Source organism: Ranitomeya variabilis, chromosome 6 (genome assembly GCF_051348905.1).
Source record: "Ranitomeya variabilis isolate aRanVar5 chromosome 6, aRanVar5.hap1, whole genome shotgun sequence".
Classification (NCBI taxonomy): domain Eukaryota; kingdom Metazoa; phylum Chordata; class Amphibia; order Anura; family Dendrobatidae; genus Ranitomeya; species Ranitomeya variabilis.
This window is the reverse complement of record NC_135237.1, coordinates 387,895,612-387,909,286: the sequence shown is the minus strand read 5'-3', so window position 1 is coordinate 387,909,286 and position 13,675 is coordinate 387,895,612.

The following is a 13,675-nucleotide window of genomic DNA, read 5'->3' as shown; positions in this document are numbered from 1 at the left end:
TGTCACCTGCTGGGGCTGGGTTCTTCGTGCAGAAGAAGAATGGGAAACTGCGTCCATGCATAGACTACAGGGGTCTTAACGCCATCACCGTTAAGAATAAGTACCCTTTGCGCTTGATATCTGAGCTCTTCGATAGGCTTCGGGGAGCAAGGGTGTTTACTAAACTAGATCTGCGGGGTGCTTACAACCTGATTCGCATCTGTGAGGGGGACGAATGGAAGACGGCTTTTAACACCAGGGATGGGCACTATGAATATCTGGTGATGCCCTTCGGGCTCTGTAATGCCCCAGCCGTTTTCCAAGACTTTGTGAACGACATCTTCTGGGATATGCTCACCACCTCGGTCGTAGTCTATCTGGATGATGTTCTCATCTACTCTCCAGATATTGACTCCCACCGGAGAGTTGTTTGCAAAGTCTTCGGCCTCCTACGGGCAAACTTCCTCTATGCCAAGTTGGAGAAGTGTGTGTTTGAGCAGGAGTCCTTACCTTTCCTGGGCTATATCATCTCTGCCCAGGGATTGGCCATGGATCCTGCCAAACTACAGGCTGTGATGGACTGACAGGAACCCCATTCTCTTAAAACGGTGCAGCGCTTTATGGGGTTCATAAATTATTATCGTCAGTTTATTCCGCACTTCTCGACTTTGGTAGCTCCCTTGGTTGCCCTCACCAAGAAGGGAGCAAATCCCAAATTGTGGTCTGTGGAGGTCTCCAAGGCCTTTAACTCCATAAAGTCTCACTTCGCTAGTGCTCCCATCCTACATCGCCCCGATGTAGATAGGCCATTTATCATGGAGGTGGATGCCTCATCTGTTGGTGCTGGAGCAGTCCTCTTCCAAAAGGATGCTCAAGGTCAGAAGCATCCTTGCTTCTTCTTTTCTAAGACCTTCTCACCAGCAGAGAGGAATTATTCCATCAGGGACAGGGAGTTGCTGGCCATTAAGTTGGCGTTCCCGGAGTAGAGACATCTCTTGGAGGGAGCTCGTTTTCCCTTCCAAGTCTACACAGATCACAAAAATTTGGTGTACCTGCAGACAGCCCAGCGGTTAAATTCTTGCCAGGCCAAATGGTCCTTGTTCTTCTCCCGGTTTCATTTCACCCTCCATTTCCTTTCTGGGGAGAAGAACATTCGTGCTGATGCTCTCTCTCCCTCCGTTGTGTCATCTGTGGAGGAGGAAGAGGAGCCTTGGCTTATTGTCCCCACCGAGAGCCTGAGAACTGTGGTCCCGGTTTCACTAGAGTCTGTGCCTCCGGGCAAGACTTTTGTACCATCCGGTTTGCGACCGGAGGTTCTCTCTTGGGCACACTCGTCCAGGGTGGGTGGACATTTTGGTTCCAAAACGACATCTGAGTTACTGGCGAGGACAAACTGGTGGCCGCATATGGCTCGTGATGTCGCAGACTATGTTCGGGCGTGTGTCTCCTGCGCCAAAAATAAGTCTCCTCGACAACAGCCAGCTGGGTTATTATATCCTCTGCCGGTGGCAGATAGGCCCTGGGAGATGGTCGGGATGGACTTTGTGGTGGGTTTGCCTAAGTCTCGTGGCTGTACCGTCATTTGGGTTATCACCGATCATTTTTCTAAAATGGTGCACTTGGTGCCGCTTCCACGGCTACCTTCTGCACGGGCCTTGGCAGCGTTGTTTATTAAACACATCTTCCGCCTACACGGTATGCCAGACAAAATTGTCAGTGACCGGGGTCCCCAGTTTGTGTCTCGGTTCTGGAGAGAGCTTTGTCATCTTCTCAGTATTGAGTTAAATCTCTCTTCTGCTTATCATCCTGAGATGAATGGGTTGGTAGAGAGGGCCAACCAGACCTTGGTCACATATCTGCAACATTTTGTCTCAGCCAGGCAGGATGACTGGGCATCCTTGCTATCGTGGGCAGAGTTTGCACTGAACAACGCTGTAGCTGACTCCACTGGACAGACGCCATTCCTCCTTAATTATGGTCAGCATCCGTGGGTACCTGTGCCCATGCCCGTGTCTTCTGCCGACTCCAGGGTGGCAGACTGGGCTGTGGAGGCACGGGACATTTGGGACCGCACTCAAGATGCCATTCGGGCCTCCAAGGAGAGAATGAGGTCTCCACCGATGCACATCGGCACCCCGCTCCGACCTTTGCTCCCGCTGATTTAGTGTGGCTCTCCACCCATAACATCAGGCTGCGTGTTGAGTCCACTAAGTTTGCTCCTCGCTACTTGGGTCCTTTCAAGGTCCTCGAACAGGTTAATCCTGTGGTCTACCATCTAGCTCTTCCTCCACGCCTAGGTATCACCGACACCTTTCATGTGTCCCTCCTTAAGCCCGTATACATGTCCCGGTCATCTGCCGGGACATCAGGTTCGTCTACGGACGATTAGGAGGTGAGCGCTATTTTGGGGTACAAGGTGGTTCGTGGCAAAAAATATTATTTGGTGGACTGGAAGGGTTACGGTCCTGAGAGCCTGCCGAGCGCATTTGGGCTCCGCAGCTCATTGCTGCCTTTGAACGTAGTGAGGCCCAAGGAGGGGGGCCCTAGTTGGGGGGGTAATGTTAGGGGTCGAGTTCCCTCCTCTGCACAGGGGGAATCTCGGTCCATCTCCGCTGCGGTCTCCCATTCTTCTCTTGCCGCAGTGGAGCCTGCTCAGCGGAGACATCCGTCCCAGTGTCTCGCTCAGTCTGACTTTGTGCTAAGAGTTACTGCTGCCTTTCCTGCTTCTGCCATTGGAGTCGGTGCTGGGCAGATGCGAGAAGACGCTTCTGGGTCTAAGTCCTGCTTTGCTCGTTCTGAGCATGCCCAGAGTAGGATCTCTCAGTGGGTATTGAGGGTCACATGATCTGATACTGCAGCTAAGGGGCACCTCCGGTGAGGAGTTTGTGTTTGAATGTGTTCAGGGACCCAGCTGAAATAAGCCCCTAGAATGCTGGCACCTCCGGCGAGGAGTTTTGTGTGCATGCGTGACCACTGAATGCTCTCTGTGTGGGCAGTTAGCCTGTGCCTCTGTGAAACCTAACAGGGCACAGTGCTTTTTTTTCACGACTACTCGGTGAAGTAACTGAGTTAGTCCATACGGCCATATCCTGCCGCCGTTGCTAGCAGCAGGTACTCCTGCACTGTGGACCCCGGGCTGCGAATGCATCAATATCAATAAAAACATCTCTATTTATTCGGTGCGTTCCGCTAGCCGTAACACTGTGTGATAACTAGTTGGACCTACCACCATCATGTCAGCTTCCAGGCTCCAATGTAGACGCTGTGCCGTATGTCCTTGTGGCAGATGAGGCCTTCCAGTTAACAAGGTATGTCATGAGGCCATATCCCTGTCGAAACCTGGACCACCGGTGGCAGATATTTAACTTACATTTATCACGGGCACGGTGACTGGTGGAGTGTGCCTTTGGCATTCTTTGTGTCAAATGGCGGGTCCTCCAGTCTGTAATTCAGCTGAGTGAAGCCAACGTAAACGAAGTTATAAAAGCTTGTGTAGTATTACATAATTTCACCAGACTACGTGAGTGCTCCTCAGCTAACGGTGCTGAAGGTGTGTTGACCAATGTGGGTAGGCCTACACCACATGTCATCCCTCATCATCGTCCACTTTCAGGACTCAAAGTCCGTGATGTTTTTACAAATTATTTTCTTTCACCTCTAGGTGCTGCTCCCTGGCAAGATAATGCTGTCTCTATGTTATAATTTGAAAATTAGTATATATATATACGGTATATTACAAATTTCTTATGTTAAGTTACTGTGTGTGTTGAATTTACTTATTTAAGAGATGGTTTTGAATCTAATAGTTATATCTGGTGTATTAACCCCTTTCTGACCTCGGACGGGATAGTATGTCCGAGGTCAGAAGCCCTACTTTGATGCGGGCTCCGGTGGTGAGCCCGCATCAAAGTCGGGACATGTCAGTTGTTTTGATCTATGGTTACTGATCGCCAGTAGCTGTGAGCACCACCCTTATGATCGCTGCTATGTAGCAGAGCCAATCGCGTTGTGCCAGCTTCTAGCCTCCCATGGAGGCTATTGAAGCATGGCAAAAGTTAAAAAAAAGTAAAAAAAAATGTGAAAAAAATAAAAAAATATAAAAGTTTAAATCACCCCCCTTTCGCCCCAATCAAAATAAATCAATAAAAAAACAAACCTACACATATTTGGTATTGCCGCGTTCAGAATTGCCCGATCTATCAATAAAAAAAGCATTAACCTGATCGCTAAATGGCGTAGCGAGAAAAAAATTTGCAACGCCAGAATTACTTTCTTTGGTCACCATGACATTGCATTAAAATGCAATAACGGGTGATCAAAAGAATGTATCTGCACCGAAATGGTATCATTAAAAATGCCAGCTCGGCACACAAAAAATAAGCCCTGAACCGACCCCAGATCATGAAAAATGGAGACGCTACAAGTATCGGAAAATGGCGCAATTTTTTTTTTTAGCAAAGTTTGGAATTTTTTTTCACCACTTAGGTAAAAAATAACCTAGTCATGTTAGGTGTCTATGAACTTGTACAGACCTGGAGAATCATAATGGCAGGTCAGTTTTAGCATTTAGTGAACCTAGCAAAAAAGCCAAACAAAAAACAAGTGTGGGACTGCACTTTTTTTGCAATTTCACCTCACTTGGAATTTTTTTCCCGTTTTCTAGTACATGACATGGTAAAACCAATGATGTCGTTCAAAAGTACAACTCGTCCTGCAAAAACATAAGCCCTCACATGTCCAAATTGACAGAAAAATAAAAAAGTTATGGCTCTGGGAAGGAGGGGAGCGAAAAACGAACACGGAAAAACGGAAAATCCCAAGGTCATGAAGGGGTTAAAGATTGTTCCAACAAACATAAATTGGCTTTTGAAAGGTTTTTTATAAAGCCAAAAGCCAAATACTTATTTTCAAAAACCATATTGACCTCATATGGCTTTTGTGGCCATTTAAATTTGGCCTAACATATATCCAACATATTATTCAGCTATCACAGGAGAAAAAACAATATTTTTGCAGGAACAAAATATTTAACAAAAAGAAACTTAAAGGTTTTGGAAAGTTGGTGGAGGTGATGACGGCAGTACTGTTTCTTGATATTGCTGCCTTTGTTGCCCCAATTGTCCTTCACCCTGTGTGGGTACTAACTCTTGCCCATGCTGGAAATATTGGCCATGCTCGTATTGTCCTCTTGCCGAGTGCCCATAGGGAATTTGAGCATGGCCTCATGAGGATTATAGAAGCCATGTGACTCATACCCCCCAAAATGGCCATGTTGTCTAAACCCAGGTTGGGACAAGCCTCCAACACTGGGTCTGTACAAGTGGTCATATTGGGAAGGTTGCTGGTAGGATGATATTTGGTTATTTTGTGGCAATGGTTGGTTTTGGGGGGAAAGGGTTGAGGTGTAGGCACACGTGGAGGAGATGCATCAGATCCCTGTTGTGCATGCACTTTTGGGTTGGTTGAAGACGCATGAGGTTACGGGGTGACAGCTGCCACCTCTCCAAATATTCAAACACCTCATGTGGGCATGATCGGCGAGATATAACAGCAGGCTGTGGGGAGACCTCCAGTGGGACAGTAGGGCTGCTGCTGTTCCCAGATCTTCCTGGCTGGCTGGAGCTGGTGCAGCTGTGGGTGCTGGTCCAGCATCTGGGCCTGTTGTTGACGGAGCTTCTGGTGCTGCAGAAGATGGACCTGGAGGGATTTACCTGGAAGGATCAGAAGATGGACCGGCCATCTCTTCACCTTCCCTGACTGGATCAATGACGGCCTCTGATTCCGACCCTGTCTCCCTTTCAGTGAGGTTGGACTGAGTTCTGTTATGAAAGTATGACAATAATAAAATTTAATATATGAGTATGAAATACATATGTGTAATGTGGTGTGAGGTTTGAACTTACAGTCTCAGATCCATACTGGGATCAAGAAATGACAGCCGGTTGTAATAGATGTATTTCCACTTGGTAGATGTGGAAGCACCACTCCTGGCCTGCTGCTGTCTTTCCCTCCTTTATTGTTCCCTTATGCTGTGCCATCATCTCATAACATCTTCCACTGCAATGACAGAGAACAAAATAATGTATAAGGCCATTGTGCACAGTGGGACAAGTTTACAGAGATTTTACATAGTTATGTGGCCTAGTAAGATGGATTCTATAAACATTATCTTCATTACTAATAATTTGATTACAAACATCAGAATAGGATTTAAGGGGATAGTGTGAAAACATGTTAGTTACTGCAGTTTAGAATATTATTTGAGAAACATGAGTGAACTTACTTAGTTGCTGCTGGCCCTCACGTGGCTGCTGTCCAAAATCCTGAAAAAAGAGGCCACATATGCTCCTCCTTCCGCCTCCTTTCTGGGCATAGTGCATAGTGGGCATCTCTCTGATCCCAGATTTCTGGCATTTCTTGCACCAGGAACAGCAGCATTTCAGCATTAATTAGGGAAGCCATATGCGGCGTTCTTCAGGAATGTGTGTCTCGCTTTTTAACCTAATTAACATTTCTAAGGTTCCTGATTTAAGGCTTGGCACATTTCCTGTCACCTGGAAAAGTCACACGCATGGTCCATGTGTAATCTGTATTTTTCTCGCACCCATAGACTATCATTGGCGGATTTTTTGCGCAATACGCTGACAAACACAGCATGTTGTGATTTTCTCAGCCCGTAAAATATGCCCAAGAAATATACGGCTGATGGAAGCTGCTTCAGAAAGAAACATTGATCCGTGTGCAATGTGTTGTTTTTGCGCCTCTCCCTCATCCGTATTCCTCTCTAGTGTGATGCCGACCTTAAAGGGAGTCTGGCAGCAGATATTTGCTACCTCATCTCAGAGCAGCATGACATTGGCAAAGAGACCCCAAATATGATAGTGTATCACTTAGTTTACTGGGCTGTTCTGACACAATCAGAGTTTTTAAATTTCAAATGTAGCAGGGCTGAGACAACTAATTCTGTCCAAACCAGGCTTTGTATGCACATTGTCTATAAAAAGTGAGCTGTTTACCACAGAAGATGGTGGAGTCTGATAGAGCCTGCACACCAGCCAGTCACAGCAATGATTTTCAACCGGTGATAAAACCTTCAGTCTAAGTCAACAACAGCACACAGCTTGACATGTGAAACATCATTGAATTCTGTGTTTTAGCCTCTAACTACTGCTGTCCTCAGACTACATAGGAAAAAATCTGCTGAGATATTCCCTTTCAATTCAGGACTTAGGTTATGCAAGGAGCTTGAGTTCTTTTGTCTGACCCCAAGGCAGCCAGAATGTTACGGGCATTGTCACTAATTGCCAGTTAATGCACATCAGATACTCTTCTGCTGGCTTTTCTCCGGCAGGCTTTCACAATGCAAAACTGCTTGGGAGCACTTTGCTTTGCATGATTGAAGAGTGATGTCACTGTGTGGAATCAATGATGTGCCCTGTGTTTGTTGTGGATGAGGTAATTTCTGTTGAACAGGATCCTGAAGAGGTGTAGGATTAGACAGATAACTGCCGCTTGGGTTTGGAAGCATACATAGTTCCCAGTTGCAGAAGCTTCACCACCTGTACCAGATGTGGTGGTGCATAGATGCCTCTGAAAACATTCTTTCGGTCAGCTGTGAAACTCATATATTGTCCCTGACCATAATTGCTGCTCCTGATATCTATAAAGAAATGCACTTTGACTCTCAACAACAAGTCGAGAGAGCAGCTTATATTCTCCGGCGCATGAAAACTTCAGTGTGTACCATCTTTCTGTGAGAAATAATGGAGGCTAGGTGACTTCCAGAGAGGCTGAGCTCATTCCATCATTTCTTGAAAGGCCGCAGAATCCACAAACCTGTAAGGCAGCAACTGCAGCATCAACAACTTGATAAGATGAGAGTTTTGCTGGCAATCTAGTGGATGATAGGGAGCACACATGTGAGTCACTGATGAAAAATTTCAAGTAGCATTCTTCCAATGTGATAAAACTCTTCTTTATTGCATTATTTTAAAAGCGAGGTTGCGCGAAAAGTAAAAACTGCAATTCACGTGCTTCAAGTATGAAATGGTGATGAGCAATGTTTAATTATTTTAAACTGCGAATCTTATCCTAGATTGTTCAAATTCATGTGAAACCACAGATTCCAGAAAATGTAAAAATGATCCTCAGTGTATTGATCTGCCTGTCTCTACTCATCAGTGATGAGCCATTTAAGTATTGTGTAAATTATGTAATAATGAACTCTCTTGCCTGCATATCTTTCTTCAAAGTTAAAAAATAATAAGAACAAAGTTAACAACAGCATTAACAACTGGTTCAGTAATAGGAAACTGAGGATGGATATTTATGGTCACAGTTAACGGTGAAGTACCATAGGAGTCTCATTTAGCTTTGATGGAAAAAATGAATGTGCATGAGTAAGTGAAAGAGTGTATGCATCATCTGCCGGTGTATTCTTCAAGTGATCTTAATAGGGAGAAGATTAAAAAATCACTGCAAGAAATAACCTGAATCAGAAAAAATTATAAAAGACCCTCCTACTATTTACAACAAGTTTAATTAATAAATATTAAAAAGTGAAGGCTTTACAAAGCAGGGGTAGTTCACGTAGATGAGGTATAGAGATGCTGTCCCTAGTTTGGCTTAAAGGTTTCCCTATATCGCCGAGGAGGTTGTCACCCTAAAGAGCAATATTGTGCTCAACGCCGGCTTGCCCTCAATGACCCTGTTATACCCAACAAATAAGTAACACCACTGTGAACAATCAAATTACAGCCAACAGGTATATGTGACCTAAATGTGACCCAAATGGTAACTTTAACAATATTTACAGGGAGATAATCCAGTCAAAGATTGTGAGTACATCACCTTTGTCTTATTAGTCAAACAAGTGTAAGTATATCACATATTGCAAGCACTGTTCAATATATGCAGACTAGAAGACTAGATATTGTCTGAGTTTTGATCATGTATTATCTTTAGGGAACATAGAAAGCTATATTGCACTTACCCAATGGCCTTAAATAATTCAACAATGTAGATATGTCCCAAGGCTTCCATATTTAAACACAGGAACACAATCAATTCTGATAGCTAACAGTCCATAAAGACATATGAATGATGTCAATAAGATACTTATTGTTCGTCTTCTGATGTACATACCAACTCCCAATACGTTTCCCTCCACTTGTGTCAGGGGTTCATCAGGGGATATGTGTAAGAAAAAAATAAATGCTATGAAGGCATTCTCCCACATGGAATTGATAGTATGATAGAAATCACCTGACAGGAAATAGTCCCATACACATTTGAATGACTTTTATCTATTTGAACTTTTAAATTGCATTGACCCCTTTGGAAAATTTCTCCCAAAAATTGCTGTAATGCAACACTGATTGACTGTGAAATGGTAGCTGAAGCAAGATAAAAGGATGCCAACAGATGTATTTAATACTGTATCAGTTATAATCACAGACAATGCTTTAGTGAGATCGGGAGAGCAGCCATAACATATCACACTTGCAACACCCCCTTACATTTAAAATGAACCACAGATGCAGATTCTCATACAGATCTGAATCCTATCCATATGTCTTAACAGCTCATCTACATTTAACCCTGTAACGAATGCCGATACACATTAAAATGGCAGCTGCTAAAGGGCCTTATGCCCTCATCGTGGTTTTAAAATAGTGATTTAGAATAAGGCTGTAGCGCCCCCCAGAGTCAGAAAATCTTGGGGCTGGATAACATGATAACGACCAGATTTTCCTGTCCCTTATCTCATGATCCCCATTATTCAGTAAGTAATGGCGATCACAAAAAAGTATGCCCACTGTTACAATGATTTGTCTTTCTTCCGAGTACCTTCAGGGATGCAGTTTTAGAATGGTAACACTTTTGGGTACTTTGATGTGTTCTCTAAATGGTTTTGTAAATTTTCTTGGAAAATTAGAAATCTTTGGTCAAATTTTAACCCTTCAAACTAATAAAAAAAATGTTTAAAAATGTATGCTGATGTAAAGTAGACATGTGGGAAATGTTATTTATTAACTATTTTGTGCGACCTAACTCTCTGATTTATTGTCATAAAAATTAAAAGTTTGCAAACTGCAAAATTTGCAAAATTTTTGCCAAATTTGTGTTTTTCACAAATAAATGCAAGCCATATCGAAGAATTTTTGTTAGTATAATGAAGTACAACATGTAATGAAAAAAAAACAATCTCAGAAGCCATGGGATCCATTGAAGCATTCCCGAGAGAGTTATAACCAGATAAAGGGACAATGGTCAGAAATGTAAAATTTGGCCTTGTCATTGACGTCAAAATTGGCTGGGTCACTAAGAGAATAAGAAATATGTGTTTTTTAAATATCTCTCAAATAAGACATCCATTGAAGTTATCAAGATATTTTCTCAACTGTCTATGACTTACATGTCAATATAGACGGCCTAGGAGGTCTGATCCTACTGACATATCCCCTTTAATATTGCAATATTTATTTCACAAGAATATACACTTGATTACAGCGGAAGCTATGGCCCAAAAATATCAGCATATTTCAATAAATCTTCTGGTTGTGCAAGATAAATAAGCGGACTGCCAAAGTCTCACCTGGTTTGCAAAATTCCAACTCAATTTAATTCAACACTGTATTTGTTGCAGCTTTTGTATGAACAGCGTAAAGCAAAGACAGATTACATCATGCAACTGTCAAATTGGAGCTTGGGCTTCTTTTAGTTCTGTCATTGGTAGCTAATGGGGAATGTGTGTCAACTACTGAAGTCCTTTGATGAGGCAAAAAAAATGTCAGTAGGGACACGTGTGGAATCAGCAATGTGATCTCACTAATACTCATCCTGGGAAAAACACCATGTAAGATAGGGTGCAAGCACTTACCAGTATGTAAGTAAGAGAGAAACAACACTAATCTGCACATATTCTGCTTTGCCCTGTATCTGTAGAATACCTTCAAGATACATGTGACATGCTGCAGGATTTAGAGGAGGAGGAAGGGAAGTAGGTGGACAATCAACGTACGATTGATGTATTGGGGACTTTTTGAAGAGAAGAAATGAAGCAGAAATTCAGAGTGAAAACAATGATGATGATGCTGGCTATAATAACCAACTATCAAAGTGGGTTGATGATAATTAAACAATGGGGCACTTATTTGTGCTAACGTATATGTAAGCTGTATGCTGCAATGCTTGTGGTAGGACAGATGTATTGTTAACTGGAAGCAAAGTGATGACTTGGATAGCCACGCTTTGACACTTTGCTTTATAAGCAAATTGGTAAAATTTTCTGCAGCTTCTGAAAAGGAGTCCAAAGGTGATACCTTATCTTCAAAGCTTTTTCCAAATGAATGCCTACACTACACCCACACTATAGACCAGCAGAGCTCTGTGCGCAACTTGCAGACATGGAGTTCCCCTGACTGTGACAGCATTAGGGCTCCAACAAAATATTCAAGGCAGCAACTGAAACACCTACAGTATATTTGACATGACAGAAAAATGTTTATCTGCCAAAAATGTTTTATGTTCTATAGCGACAACCTGGCACACTTCAGCAAACAACGGAAGCACAAGCTGAACAACAAGGTTTAGTTGTACATAGACTGTGTCTTTTCTCAGGCAGATACCATGTGCAACAAATACCATAGATTTTTGCATCAGCAAATTTGACCCATTTCAAGAACTGGCCCAGTTTGCTATGGTCATACTATTATGTCCAGTTTTTATTGTCATGTTTGAGAGGGTGTTTGGTGTGGCTGTTTGATTTGTTACACCAAAGCAAACCAGGTTATCTTCCACAATTGTGGAAAACTTAACATTTTTCAAAATACATAAAGCATAGAGCATAGATCAGTTTAGACTGGCATCACCAGCTGGAGCCAATGATTACATTGGCCATATCATATTTCTGGCAACCTGACTGACCATTTTTTGACTGTCCATTGACTGTCCTGCTGCTATCACTGCTGATGAACTACACCAAATTGAGCATATGCTCCCTGTCAGGTCTCATGTAGTACTGCTGCTGGCGGGGTTGCAGTTGCTAGACCTAAACTGCCACGCATTTCCTTGTCTTCCCCTTCTTAACTTTCTATGGTGTTGCTGTAGCCAATTCACTACCACACTAGCCATACATCTCCTGGCAAACTGTGTTTCTTAGTATTAGACAGTACTATTGAAGCTAGAAAATGTAATCTCTTGAGCGTATGCAAACATGAAACAACTCCCAAAGTAGAGCTTATTATTGGAATGACATGTTGACATCAAGCCATAGCTTCTTCATTTTGAAAAATTACTCATGTTATGCCATCCTAAAAAGGATTTAATATTTGGACAGTTAAATAAAAGGCATATTTAATTTCCTAATCACCCAACTATATGAAAATGCTAAGATTCTTCCATTTGCTCTGCCTGAGAATAAACAACAGCGAGGAAGGCAACTTCACCAAAAAGGGACAATTTCTTGACCTTTTAAATGTTATAGAGCAATAGTGGCCTACATAGTTCGAAAAAGATGTGTGTGGTAAATTCCCTACCAATCAAATTTTGGGGGGAAATTTAGCAAAGTCAATTAATTTGAATGGATTTGCTTATCCATAATTAGAACCCATATTTATGGCATGCATTGCTCACTTAATTTCCCTTCACATGCTTTGCCTGTTCTTTGCAAAAATACAGACAGTAGAGATGAGCAAATAAGATAAAATTTGAATTCGCCTGTCAGCATGGATTTTCATAGGAAAGAATTTGTGAAGAAGTTTTTCTTTGTGAATTTACTGTCCCTTATTTTATGCTATAGGAACTGCCCAGACCCTTGTGCATAATAAACGTAAAATGTAAATAATAAAGAAAAAAAGCCTTTTGCACTTACCTCACCGATCACCTATCTCACCCCTCAGTTCCTCAGTTCCTTCCCATCACCGGTCTGCTCCTCACCACATCTTCAGATTGCTACTGCTCATGCTAAAATACCTGGGCCTCTCACACAGAGCCATTTCTTCCTGACTTTGCTAAAGACTAGGAGGGTTCTGTGCATGTGCGCGGAAGGTCATGGTACACGCTGTGACACTTTGCATGCTTGTGCAGAGGCCTCCCAGGAAGATGAAGATACATCAAAGACTATACAGGTGACACAGAGGGATCAGAGAGGTGATCAGTAAGATGAGTATAACTGTGTTTTTTATTTTTAAACATTTTGTTGGTCTTTTATAATTCCACAACTGGTGTCATTTTACGTTCTCTGTACAGAAGCAAATTTAAAAAAAGAAATCATCATTTCAATGAATGCAGAATTTTGTAAAATTTGAGAGGAATTCAATTAAATTTTAATTTATTTGCTCATGTATAATAGACAAGTACAGTATATTGTTTCATTTCACTCAATGAATTATGTGCAGTGCTGCGTATGTTACACATTTGCACCTGAGAATATATCTTGTATTATATTGTACTTCAAATGATAGGCATTTTCTGGTGTACAGGATAACAGCTAAGGATTTTAACAGGCAACCCAGGTAGCATGAAAGAATTGTTGCTATTTTCTATCACTATAGTATATCAATGTCAGTGACTGTGCTGTCTGAAAAGAAGCACTTATCCCATACACGTTATTTCTTGATAGCTTGTTGATTGCTTTTAAAAAAAGCAATACATTTATGATCTGATTCCAAACTGACATTAGCTTATGTTCACT